The sequence below is a fragment of the Myzus persicae genome, unplaced genomic scaffold, assembly GCF_001856785.1.
Source record: "Myzus persicae strain clone G006 unplaced genomic scaffold, MPER_G0061.0, whole genome shotgun sequence".
NCBI classification, from domain to species: Eukaryota; Metazoa; Arthropoda; class Insecta; order Hemiptera; family Aphididae; genus Myzus; species Myzus persicae.
The window spans coordinates 767805-782829 of NW_019102619.1; the positions used below are offsets into that span (position 1 = coordinate 767805).

Here is a 15025-nt window from a genome sequence, read left to right on the forward strand (position 1 = left end):
TGATTTATTATACTTTTATTTTGAATACTAATAGTGTATAAAATCCAAACAACGGAATAAAAAAAATAAGGGGAAAATGTTTTCACCACTTAGGGAAAGATTTCAGACCTGCAGTACCTAATTAATAATAATTGTGTGTATATAAATATATTTTTTTTAATATCATGCATTAAGTATTTCAACATATTAGGTCTAAACCTATTTCAGAGAAAAAGTAGCATTATTCAATAGGTACCAATACTATTTCCTCACTTCACTCATAGTTAAAAGTGCATATAATATAGTTTATGATACACCTTTCAAAAATATATATTATATGAGTATTTCATGGTATGTGATTTCTTTATCTTACAATTTATACGTTTTTAACTTCAGATTAACGTATTGTACTACATAAGAGATGTAATTCTTCGGAGAAAAGGGTGCGAACGTTCACAACATTGTTTTTGTCGGGTATATTATGCTATCGTAATTTGATGTCAAGACCACTGAGTTTTATGGTAAAATTTCTTTGCCATAAAGAAGCATATGAGTGTTTGCAAATGAACCATTATTATTGTAACATTCAGACAAACGACACCGAAGTAAGTTAGGTAAGACCTTGAAGCGAGTTTAAATTACAAGAGAGGTCAGTGGTTCCAAAAATTAAAATAAATATGCATGAGACACTGCAGTTGGTATATGTTATTTTACTTTCAGTTTCTTTTGGACACAGACGACTAATTATAGTTTTCGTTCAGTAATATTATATAATACAAATTAATTCCTGTCTCGTTTTTATTGAATCTCAATATGAATAATATACGGCCTAAAGTAGGTAAGTTTTAGATAAATTACTAAGAAATAACTCAACTGTCCCATTTAAGTTTAAAATATCTATTAGGTTTTCATCTCTAATTTCAATGATTTCAAGGTGATATTTTGTTGACTTCGTATGTTTATTTTTTAGTTAAATTTAAAAGAAGAATTTCAATATGTAATTTCAAGTGTAATTAGTCTAGCTTGTGTTACTTTATCCATTTATTTAAAACTAAGATATTTTAATTTGTTTATAATTGTACCTATGTAATAGATATTATAATAATATCTATATACTCGTAGTAGTAAATAAAGTAAAATAGAATAAATAGTAAACAGTAACATAGTAAACGAGAAAAATATTAATTTTTTAAGATATTAGGAATCAATGTTTTAATTCTATAATAGTATAAGTGAATATTTTTTACAATATGAATATGAAATACATAACACTAAGTACCAACGATCAAATAAGAAAGGTCTGAAAGAAATTGTTATATGTTTACTTTCTATTTTTCAAGACATCCTATAGGTTTCAGTATATAATCATAATAACTATATAAAAGTTTAATTTTCAGCTGATTTTATTATGTATATTATTTTGATAATCCAAAAATTTCAACTTAATTTCACAACTATAAATTGGACTCTAAATATTTTATAATTAAAATAATTTGTCTTAAACTTAAGTTTTTATAATTAAAGCTACAATAGTGTGGATATTCAGGACTTAGGTGGCATTATTTTTTTAAGATGATTGGTATACATTCATGGAAATTTGAATGATAATTAACGGTGAAGTACAATTTTTAATTGCATAGAAATTATGCGTAAGATAAAATTAGTAAAAAAAAATATCATACAACAGATTAAATTGATTTTCGCCGCGTTGGTAGGTACCCACTTACGTTGATTATAATTTAAAATATAGGAAATACTAAACTCTGGTATTAAAATCCATTGCTCATTTATTTATTGCATATACCTATTATAGTTCTCTAAGCCAAGCACATAATAACATATATTATGATCTCAAGTCAAAACAAATCAAACATAAAACACATACAAACAAACATTATTATAAAATATATAATATGCAGAAGTCTAAATCAAGTTCTTTTAACCATTATTTTAAAACTTCATTCGTAACGTAATGAATTTGCAATATTCTCATGTTCAGATCATCTTTCGAAGTACGTCGTGCTACGTGGTTCATAATAGTTGGTTCATATTCCCCGCAATCACATGTTGCATTATCCTTATATATAGTGCCACTTGCATAGAATGGATCCACACCTGCCTTGTTCTGATACCGTTAATTGTTACCCATTCATGTCTTAGTAATTACATACCCCCCACAATTTGGCTGGGCTTAGCGACGAAGTCTTTATTTGTAACACCCCAATGGTTCCAGCTATATATGCTTAATGATAACACTAACACGATAACAATAATTGAACAAGTTTTAATATTTATCTTTGTTTTTGCTTTTAAATTAAAAAATTAAATCTAATACATTTTATTATTTACATTTTTGATTCGAGATGAGTATATTCTCAACTGGGTCATCACGAAGTTATATTTAGGAACTGAGGTCGATATGATATAAAATAATTTGTTCAGTGTTTTTCAATATATTATAGGACTTGTTAAGAGTGTTAAGCAGAGTACCTATATGCATAAGACATTGTCACACACTCACAAATCAAGTATATTATTATATTTAATTTAATAGTCACCAATAGACGATAATAATATTGTTATTGTAACATAAACTAAGCATTTATAAAACGCCGGACTTATAGCATTTACAAATGCATGTTTCAAATTGAATTTCAATTGAGCTAAGTACACGCTGAATAAGAAATCAATTACTTAAAGGGTATAATATGGACATTACGTTGTATAAAATACGTCATTACATCATGCATTATTAAATACGTGGAATACACCTATACCTATAATTTAGAGGGTTTTCATATACATGTTAACAACAAATTTGACATAATATGATTATTATATATGGCTGCCGCCATCGTTATCATCGCCTGTGTACACACTGTTTACAATATATACGAACGACAGACACCTGGAAATGTGCGATGACAGCAAAATCGAGCAAAGGGTTACCTTATTTTGATATTTTCAAATGTTTTAGCACCGAAAAACAACTATTTGCTGAAAGTAGTGTTTACTGTAACGATAACAACGTTTTATATGAATAAAAGTATCCATTTTACAAATGTTATAACATTTTACTATAGTTAAATAAAAACAACAACAATATACTAACGCTATAGTAAACGCTGCAGCCTCACTTGGTAAATAAGACACTTTGGTCCCTACTAATTATTCATATAACTATTGTAAACAGAAACACATACTGTAATTTATTGTGTTTGTCGTTTGATAGAATAAAATACGTGTAGAACACTTCCAAACCTATATAGGTATACTTTATTGGGAAGCTTAGTTTTTTATACATTTTTTTTTAAAATTAAATATAAAACAGAGATTTTCATTCAGTTTTGATTACACTGAGAATAAAAAACTACAAACTTAGCATCCAATCATTGATACTCACAATAATTTATATAAAACGACTGTCGCCATAAAGATATCGCGATTAGATACAATTTGAATGAAAGCGAATTATTGTCGCTTGCACGTGACAAACGTACGTACAATTATTTCTTCATTATAAACGTTTTTTAGGTACTTATATTATAACCTTCAATATTTGTGCTATTCATTGTTTTTAAGAAAAAAGAAATTAATACAACCGTTGGTACTCTTTGTATTATCGTGCATATAATATTATATGGAGTATAGACGCCTGTATACTTGTATGTGCACTCGTCAATGTTTTCGAGGACTTTTAATTCATATACAATACACTAACACATAATATCGAAGAGTCAATATGATGTCAAATCTTAAAATATTTAAAACGTCGTACGCCGTACACAGGTACGTACGTGTTTACACAAATACGCAGGAGAAAAGTCAACCATTTTTACCTTGGCGGGTAGGTCGTAAAGATATTATTGACACGTTATTATTATTGCTCGTTTCCCTATCCAACCAGGACAAAACAACTCGTCTAGTGTATAAAAACCGACGTAGTTGTTTTCGAAAACAAAAGCACATTATCATAATTGATTCTATAAATTCGTCATTCAAGGAATATTCTATGGTATATTTTTCGGTGAGGTATTTGTTTTCTTTTGCTGTGTCCTGCACAGTGATTGAGAAACAAAAGCTTCAACAAAAAAAAGGTGACCAAAATACTGAATACATTATTAATAGACCTTTAAACAATGACCTCGCTTTCATGAGAGTTTACGCACTATATTTTGCCCGTGTTCAATGAAATATTTGTACGAAATAAACACTTTGATTCCGAAATATATTTTTTTTCACTTTCACTTTCCGAGTGCGTGAGTGTATCTTAGGTTATAATATATTACCTTCTCTTGCAGTAATTCTTCTATAAACCTCTCATTGTTGAATACCGCAATAATTACATTATATTATTTTTGTCTCGTTTAGACAGCATTCAAATGATTTAAATTTGATGTTATAATATGATGTATAATATGTTCTAGCACACTTTATACAAATATTTAAAGATATTAGGTTGATAAATAATATTTTTCTTCCAAATTATATCAATATTATATTATATGAATTATACATTTCATTAGTGCGTATAAATACATAATTAATTTCATTCTGGATTTTGATAACGTATATTCAAAGCTTGAACACAACCAGCTAACTATTTTTACACTTAGATAAAAATGTAATACCTACGCATGTTTGCCTAGACATTATTTGTGTCAAGGCCTTTAGTGAAATCACCTTCAATTTAACTTTTAAGGAAGAGAAAATGTTATGCATAGATTGATTTCCGAATCTTAATAAAACTCATCACTACTTATTTATCAATTGAACTTAAAATATTCAGTTGAATATGTACATTGGTAATACATATTAGTATACTAATAACTAGGATTATCTAAATCATTATATTATATTATCGGTGTTTATTTTATTTTATATTCTATATAATTATATGTTCAACTATAAACAAATGTTTAATTTATAATTAAATTGACAGTATTATAGTATTATGTAATTGTTATATTTTACTTAACCATTTATCATAATATACAAGAATATGATAATATTTTTGACAAAATATATTCCGATGATATAAATAGTTATTAGTCGGATTAATTGATGACTCAAGGGCACATTAAATAATTTTTATGTAATCATATTGTTAAAGTAAAATAATTTCAATAATTTAATTTTCAAAGTCCGTAAAATACAGTGATGCATATAGTCATTATAATAACTCGAGACATTTAAAATTAAAATATAATAATGTTGTATGAAAATTTCCAAAATGAAGTATCATTGTTGAATAAATAAATCGGTACCAATATAAATTGGGTCATTCAAAAGCGATGTGATAAAATTGGTGGAGATTACATTAGAAAATTTACCGAAACCTCGCAATTTTCGTTTGAAAAAGATTTTAAAGACAATGGGTCTACACAATTTCAGATTAGATCTTGTTAAAATAGTAAAATCTCAATTTCAGATTAGATCTTGTTAAAATAGTAAAATCAAGTCTAGTAAAAGTCGTTCTTTGAAGTTTGGACCTTGGGCAATATATAATTACTCTATGGTTCTAGTATAGCTAAGAATAATTTTTGTATGTACCTATTTTATTTTTCTTAATTAAATAATTAATATATTGTTTCATATACAGTACATTATACAGTTGGAGGGACCTAATTAAAGATATTTTTGTGTAACAAATTGCCTCCCTCTTTTATTGTAATTTGTACGAGTAACTAGTAAGTGTAACAAATAGCAATGGTGGCCTCCACATTAGTTTTAGCTATACTATTGAATTCGGGGATATTATAAAATATTATACTCTGGTGAAATTGACCCCACGACTCGAGGTTAGTACTAAAGGTTAATATTTAATCATTGAATTACCAAAGCCTTATCGTCTAAAAGTTAAGACCTCGAATCCCGAAAACCAGAATAATATTATTTTCATTTAAGTATAAGTTTATGTAATATTCGATTAAAGAAAATTATGTGATTAGGTCAACTGTCAAAATAGATTTCTTAATAACAGTCATGGAAAATATTGCTTTCTTGGAGAACTTTTCACATACAGTGTGCCTACATTGTATAGCATAGATTTTCTATACAATGCAATATAACCAAATAACATTTATAGCATCTTTCTTGATTTAATCAACTAGTAGAACTAGGAAGTATTGGTTTAAAACTTGTTTTTTTCATTATTACATTTTTAATTTCAAAAAAAAACTTTAGCAATTACGTAACTATATGTTGGTATCTCGGGGCCGTGATTGTCAAATTGTGTAAAGGGGCACTTAATATTTAATGTGTTTAGTGTATATAGTAACTATAGTATTCAATGTAATTTTAAATCAATGAGTAAAAGTAGCCTTCACTTTCCTTCAACCTTACCTGTCTATGAATGTTCTGCTATACAAATACAATCATAAAATAAATTCAAACAGAGTTAAGAGACCAGCTGGTGCCAGACACTCGTATTTCATCCTTCATATCAGCTGTTTATCAAATTATGATCAAAGTTAAATCATTTTATTCAAAAATAATTCTCAGGAAAACTCATTTTACTGAATTAAAAATTCCACTTACTTATTTTCTTAATCATTTATATATTTCTTAAAACTATAAAAAATATTTAAAAATGAAATTTTTTGATTACCATTTCTGTTTCAATTGTAAATTTTGCTCACTAGATAATAGCAATAGTTGTAATCCACAATGAATATTAAAATATTACACAGAAATTAGATAAGTCATATCGCTTTCTTTACCAGTTGTTCGATACCAGTCAGTATTGAATTAATGTTTTAAATTGTAGGAGTATATCAATAATGAATTATTTAATTTGAAAAACTTTTCTTGGAAGGCCATAGGTCATGTTTTAAATGTTTATAATCCTTATAAAATTAATTTATGACTTATAATTGTACACAATTGAAAATAAATTGAATATAATATCAACTAATTGTAATATATTACGAATTAACATTTCACTCTCATTAAAACGTTAAGCATTAACAAACAAAACTACACATTATTATGTTATTGAAATAAATGCAAAACATTAAAGTTTGTCTATAATTTATATTTTGTTAATTGACATGAAACTATAAAATATAATTGGTGAAGATGTCAAATCGCTAGCTGATTATTCTTTTCTTAATAATCACTTAAACAAATTATGTTGTAAAATTATTCAATAAATGTTTTTTTTTTGGGGGGGGGGCTTTTTATGTCCATAAACAATAATATGATAATAGCATACTATATAATATCTAAATTATGTATATTATATAAGTGCTAACGATGTATATCTTTCACACTCGATTGTAGTGGCACTTCTGCAATCACTTATTATTATAAATATGTGTTTATTAAAATAATTATTTCTATCCTATCGTTGCAATTGATATATTATTATATTGCATAGGTCCCTATAGTATTTATATCATTATAATATTTTTTCATTACTACAAGATATATATAATATATTTTACATCATTATGAGTACCAAGTACCTATCGATAAATGTTGTTTGTTTGAAAAATTAACAAGTTTATCTATTGAATACTAAAACTAACCATAATAATAATTTATGATGAAAGCAAAAGTCCAAATTATTCAGTCATGCTCAGACTGCTTAGACAACCATGGCCTATGCAAATATAATGTATCTGACGAATTTTCATTTGTATATTATACTCAGGTCTTCGACTATTATTATTGTATAATTTCGTATTATTTAACTTATAATATCTAACCTAATGTCTGTATTTACTGTATATAAATGTTTGTTGTTTAGGTACCTATCTATTTACTTTATATTGCCAGATATAATACATTTGTACTTGGATATAGTCATATAGATATTCGTCTTATCTATAAGCTACTATAGGTACTTTTCAAATCATTTTAGTGAAGTTCTAAATAATTCACAAATTTCTCAGTTTACCCATGCAAATATAATATTTTTCATGTACAAAACGTAAAGAAAAAATTATGTACATGTTGTTAATAACTAGATCATGAATTTGTATTCAATTGTATTTTATTTTTGGATTTTTGTCAGTGGATTAAGCACCTAATGAGGTTGTCAAATTGATTAAACAGTTTTTTTATAGATACCTGTACATGATAACTTAATAATTAAAAAATACATTTTATTTGAATTTCGCAGGAATTTCGCAGGTGTTTTTTTCAAATTTGTTTTGCATATTTTAATGATTTTTACAACATTTTATAGCATATTATTTAGTACGTACAAATCCGTGCTCTATTAATAACACGCCTTAATTAAGCAGTCGTATGCATATGCGAGGGCCATAGGCTATAGGCTGATTGAAGTTGCAGGTTAAACTTACAAAGAAAAACTTTTTTTAGTTAAAAATTAACATTTATTTCAACACAAGCAGATTCAATGTTTTTTTTTTTGACTTAACAAAGAAGAAAAAAAAATATTATCACTATCATTTCAAAAACATCAAAAGCTTTGTTTAATTTAAATTTTTTATTATTCAATTCATTAATACCAAACATAGTTTGAACCGATATATTTATTTAATTTATAGTGGCACTAATTTTACCATAGGTAAACTATTAATAATCGTATAACATGGAGACATCAAGTACCATAATACTAATATTGACTTTCTTATAGTTATATCCACAATTGGTAGTGATTATATTAACATATTGATTTAAATGATTTTAAGTTAATTATTACTATAAATCAAGAAACAAAAAACTGTCTCTAAACAACATATCTGAATCTAATATCATTCACATTTTACTATTTTACTAATTATAAAATAATTTGTAGGACATTTTAACTGATCAGAAAGCAAGTTAATTACATGGAATAGACAATGTTCCAATATCGATTATTCCCACCATGCAAAACAAATTAAATACTTAAAATCTCCTTATCAAGCCCATATAGGGATGTATGGCATCCAAAAAAGGCTTTCTGTCAAAACATCAAATTTAAAAAAAAAAAACATTTTAGTCAAAAACCATTTGTTTAATAAATTACAAACGCCTTTTATTATAATATTTGACACAATAAGATGGACTGCGACCAGCACTATCCATTCCAATCTATACATGCAAATCATAGAAAATCGCTCGACTATCCATCTGTATTGTAGCTACCGACTATTCGTCTTCACTACAATGTAGGTACTGCACTTAGCAAGCAAGAACTGTGCCTGAGAATTCTCCTCATTGACTCTAACGACAATGTTGTCACACTGCTACGGCTCATTACTGTAAAATGTGATGTGTATAATGTCACTAATGAACGACTTATTTTATAAAATCTTCAAGTTAACATTTAAAACAAAAATATGCCCATTATACCAAAAATAATAAAGGATCCTATAAAACAACTTGAACAGAAAATAATAATACAAATTTCATTTGTTTAACAACATAATATGAGTACAGTTCCGATTTGAAAATAAGTATGATAATCGGATTGACAGTATTTAATTATATATTAAACTATTCAAGTGATCATAGTAATTACCGTTTCGTAAACCAATTACGACTAAATCAATACAATTATTAGTTATTTCTTTTATATTTAATAGTTTATATTACATTAAAATAAATTATAATAACAATTCTGTTAAAAATCAGATTATTCATACCATTTTAAAGTAACACGAACAAGGAACAATTGTATGAGCTATAAAGCATCGAGTATACATATTTTGTTTTATAAGTTATTATTATATTATGATTTATGGTCACAGTTACATGTACTTTAATTACTTATTACTCATTTAGTAATATTACATAGGTACATGATATTATATATAAGATAGAAATTAATAACTGAACGTAATTGTTTCATGTTTGTATGATTGTATATAATATATAATAATGAAAGTATTATTAAATATTAATTCTAGATGGTTGTTCACATGACGTCGAAACCAGATGTTAAACAATGTTAAGATGACATTACACTCGGCGATGGCGGCCATTGAGGAGAATCCATCGAGGAAACCTCGATAGCTTTAAAAAAAATGAAATCGATAAAAATCTAAGTTATTTAACTTAAATCAATTTAACATATGATAATTTATTTATTACATAGACATATAGTAATACTACTTTAAGCCCTTAAAGATAACAGACAAAATTACTGAAAAAAATCACTAACCTACATTTTGCAAATAAAAACCAGAAACGAATATGGATATTAGGTATATAATTTACAATCTAAAGTTATATCTCAATAAAGAATTGAAGTCTCTCCAGTGGCTCATTAAAGGCATGTCTGGGGGGGTGGAGATAACACTGAGCCATTTCAGACGCGCCATCATTAAAATATAATCGTAGTTCAAAAGTTTTTTTCATTGAAAAATAAAACTAAACACAATAACTTTTGACACTTGTTAGTATAATATTTGGAGGCAGTCAAGATTCCTGGTAAAAATCATCGATTCCGCCGGGTTGGATATTTGTTTTTTTTTCTTCATATTTCGCTGCGTGGAAACGCGGGGTTACGCAATAGTTATCACTTTTGTTTTCTATCGTTTTCTTTTCCCATTATACCGTCTCATCGGGTTTCCGATTTCGTTTGGCCATTAATATGCGTTGACGTGCCGACGTGTACAATATTATACGCCTGCGATGCGTGAAGGTATAATAAAAATAAATATAGGTATTAGGTACGATTGTACAAGTAAGTACACGAGTCCTGCAGCAAATGGCACCCGAGTATCGTGACATCGCCTTGCTCGCATAGTGTTGGCTTAGATATTTTGTAATCCGACGAAGATCTGAAAAAAAAGACATAATAATATTATAATTATTTTAATATGCCTATAAGAATTTACGATCATCAACATCCAATGCGAAGACCATATTTTTTTCATTAGCTGTAGGTCCCATATAGCCGAACACACCAAATTCAGTATATTTCCAAAATATTCAACTTTGATTCGTTAAAAAAAATTTGATTATTCAAACATTACACGTTGTCATATACACCTATATATATATTTGTACCACTACATGTCTGCATGAGAACTGAACTGATTATACATACATATCATGTACTTATTTGGATGTCATTACGACCAGCCGATTAAAATTTTTTATGGCGTTATCACTGTTGTTATATTTTATTAAATGAGTAGAAATGTTTTCATTTTCTCAATCATGCTTTTGTAAACGAAAAAACGGGGCAATTTTCCAACCCTATTTTTAAAACCAACAAATAAAACGCCATCCAGCCATTCACGCGGGGACTGCTCAATTATGTCACCACTCTTTCCGAAAACACTCAAATTCTGCATATCCCCAAGTATCACCTTGCCATCGAGCCCGGTTCCCTATGGCAAGGCATCACGTGAGGTTGCGCAAAAAAACCGATTTTCGGCGGGGCGTGTTCTCTCTCTGAATAATAATATTTATGAATAAAGGATCGTTTTTTATTATTTCCTATTAATTCCCTACAGCCAATCCCCCCGTTTGACCATCCGTACTACTATAATATAACAGCGGTGAAATACGTTTCGTCACGTCCGACGTACGCTCGGCTATTTCTTAACCTTCGGGGGGTGTAGTAGATGGGGGACACCGACCCCCCCCCCCCCCCCCGGTAAGTGTTACACACGCCCCATCCATTTAATCGCTGGTTTTTGTCATCGGCGTAAAAGTTGAGTAGTGCTGTCCGACAGGCGATGTTTTGTACCACTGTCCACTTATACTCGAGCGGCGGAGGCCGTAGAAAGGGAAAGGGGTCTACCACGCGCGGTAGAAATAGACAGTGGAACCGGACCGCCACCGCCGCCGCCGCCGAAGCCCGTCACCGTCATTCACGTCACAGCCGCCGACCACCACTCCCCGCCGACAGCTCGTGGTTCGCCGTGAAAAGGAACGTGTTGCATAATTACTAGGTGGGGAGGGTGCGAAGGGGGGGAGGCAGTTACGGCGGGATAGCTTCACTCCGTATACCGTCAAGCACGTTTTTTAAATTTTTACATCACGGTGTATAACGGTGTTGACGGCGATGACGATAGTAATGGTAATAGTAATAATAATAATAATAATAATAATAATATTATGTGCACATCGACTGCCGAGGCGGCGGCGGCGACGTCGGCGGGGCGCATGCGCCGTCGAGTGAGTGCATTACACGCCGCCGAACCAGTTGCGTGTCGAAACAAACCGCACGCCGCAGCCGCCGCCGTAGTCCTCGTCGACGTCGCCGTGCGTATTATACCATCCGCGGCACTGCGCGCGGTAGACACGACCATCGAAAGTACGGTGTGTGAGTGTGTGTAAACGTGTGTGCGTGTGTGTGTTTTTTTTTTAAAATTTGTTTTGTCCACACTTATTTTTCGTCATCCGCGAGTGTTCCCGCCGTCCGCAAGTGTATACCGGGGAAAAATCGAGTTCTTCAAATCAAAATATCTTTCGAGTCGTATTTTTTAGAAATAATAAACCGTCGTCGTCGTCTTTATTTCATATTAAAATAATATTTTACGCCTCTCGTCCGCTCAACTGTCTATATAGTGTAGCCTTTCGCCGGCCGCGAAGGGGTCGGGGTCGAGTTCGTCGGGGCAGATTTTCCCGCATCCGGTACGGGAAATACTAGAGGTGAAAGACGAGGAAAAATATATTATGAGAAAAGGAAAAATCGCTCAGAGACCCTCGTCCTAGCTCGTCTGTATATCTATCGTAATACGATACAATATTATAATATACACCGACCGACCGCTTGCCCGCCCGCCCGCCGCATTACTCGTGTGTTTATTGTGTTAACGCGAGAGTGAGAGTTTGGGTTCCTTCCGGTTTCGGCCGCGAGTACGAGAACAAAATATACTACTATGATTTACGTCTGTAGAATTCGATTTGGATTACCATCATGTACGGTAAGTGCAACGAGTGTCCTTAAAATATTATTATAAATTAGAATATACTGCTGCAGCAACAGACGACGATCCGTTAATAGACCTAACCGATCGTCTGTTAAAATGAGTTCTTATGCTTATATATTTTTTGCTGTTTTATATTGATAGGATGGTAGTAATTATTATCCCCATGAGTGCGATGAATGGAGCATAAAAAAAACAAATCCATGTCAAGCAGCAATATATTATGGTCAAAATTTAAAATATTATTTTTGACATCGAATTTCATGTTTACAACGCATTAACTTATTATATTATACCCGTTAAAGTCATTCTCGAGAAAATATGTATTGTCTAATATTTTAACGAACAATAACGTAACCGTCCAGTTTTTTATATCATGCCTAATGCAGTTGCAGACTAAATTTTACATGATATTTTATATTATTCTATTAAATCCTCCTTAAAGTTAATCTTCAGTTAAATAATTTATGCTTTAAGTACAAATAACTCATTAGATTACTTTAGAAAAATAATGAAGACAGGCGTGAAGCTTTATTGAAGTATATAACATTACTATTAGCATCTCTCAGGAACAAATAATAATATGTTGCAATCATACGAGTACGAAGATAATTTAGCTTCCAAATTAAGTTCACTAAAATCAATATTTAAACAACAATAACATTTTGAAATTATACGAAATTTGCATTCAATATCAAACTACCTTCATTACATTGGTAGGTAAAAGTGTAAACAATCCTTAAATGCGATTCGAACAATATAATATTATAACAAACGTTACATTACAAGAATATCGATGAATACCTGTAGGTATATTTTTCACCGTAACATCTTAACGCTGATTATATTTTCTATGTACTTTCGCGTGTCTAATACGGGGCTTATATATATATATACTAAATATAGGTATACCCTTAGCTAATTATTAATCCGTCGAAAACGTCTACCTATCGGCTATCGACTGTGACATTTTCAACAAAATATCTTACTACCATTTGGTATGAACCGATGAGATTGTTAGTCCGACCTCTCGACGGTCGGTCGGACGATATTTTATTCGGCGTGTGTAGGTGAGTCGTCGTTGTTGCCGTCCAGTGATTTCGAAAACGAAAGTGAATAGTATTTGAATACGGTCTGGCTATTCTATACCACCGCCATCGCCACAGTGAATAGAATACAGCCCGAACCTTTTTTAATCGTACCGGTGGCCTTGTAATACATAATATATATATTATGTTCTATAACGATTTTTAAAGCAAAACGAAACATTCAGAGATCTATATACATGTACACACATATATATATAATGATATGTACGCGATACACTAATGTCGGACGCTCTGACGATTATTATTTTGTGGATATATTATACTTATGACGACAGTGTAACGTTCGCGTAGGATAAAAACGTCGAGACCTTATAGGTTTTGGAAGTCCTTCGGGCTTAGGTCATCCTCAAGAACTTTACGGCACGTTAAACGTGTTTTAATGTCGAAACGATATTACTCCCAACGTGTCACCTTAAAAGCGCCTCTCGGCCTTAATGTGTGTTCTTGAGAAAACTTCGAACTGTTTGGATGGTGTTATAACATTACGAGTTCGGAGTCGGTCTATATGAATGAATGCATGGAGAAAATAAATCACGAAAGTACTTTTTGACGGATTCGAGTTAAAGTTAAGCAATTCATAACAACAAAACATTGTTCTTAATATTGGTTATTTTATTTTATACTAAGAATTATAACTGCTAAACGTTTTTATAGTCCAATGGTTATAAATTGTGGCTAAGAATATTATACCTCATTTATATTTTACGTACCAATTATAATATACACGTGTAGTTATAAAGCGAATATAAAGTTGATGCGGCTAAAATACTCATCATTGCGAATCAATTTAACGAACGTTACGACATCATAATAATATAATGTCTCGACTTTTAAAATTCTCGTGTCATCCAAAGTGATGTGATAAAATTCAGACAATATCCGACGGTCTGTCGCACGGACAACAACAAAAAAACACGCACCACAACTACTACATAATGTGTTCGCTATCTAATCACCCGTTGTGTTGACCTAATTCTAAGTTCGATTGCGCCATCGCGTGGTTTAATTCCGCGGAAATAAAAACGTGCCTGAGAGGTGTATTCTCATTTCAAACACGAAAAAACATATATACCCCAATTATAATATTATATA

At 30.5% G+C, this 15025-nt stretch overlaps 1 protein-coding gene across 1 annotated transcript in view; it reads left to right on the forward strand.

Moving 5' to 3' along the window:
* Positions 1-12112: 12112 nt before the first annotated feature.
* The window catches only part of LOC111032669 (transcription factor Ken-like), a 41228-nt gene continuing 38315 nt past the window's right edge, over positions 12113-15025 (forward strand). The window contains exon 1 of the mRNA XM_022313080.1: positions 12113-12821. The gene's annotated coding sequence lies outside the window, so the exon portion shown is untranslated. The remainder of the gene's footprint in view (positions 12822-15025) is intronic.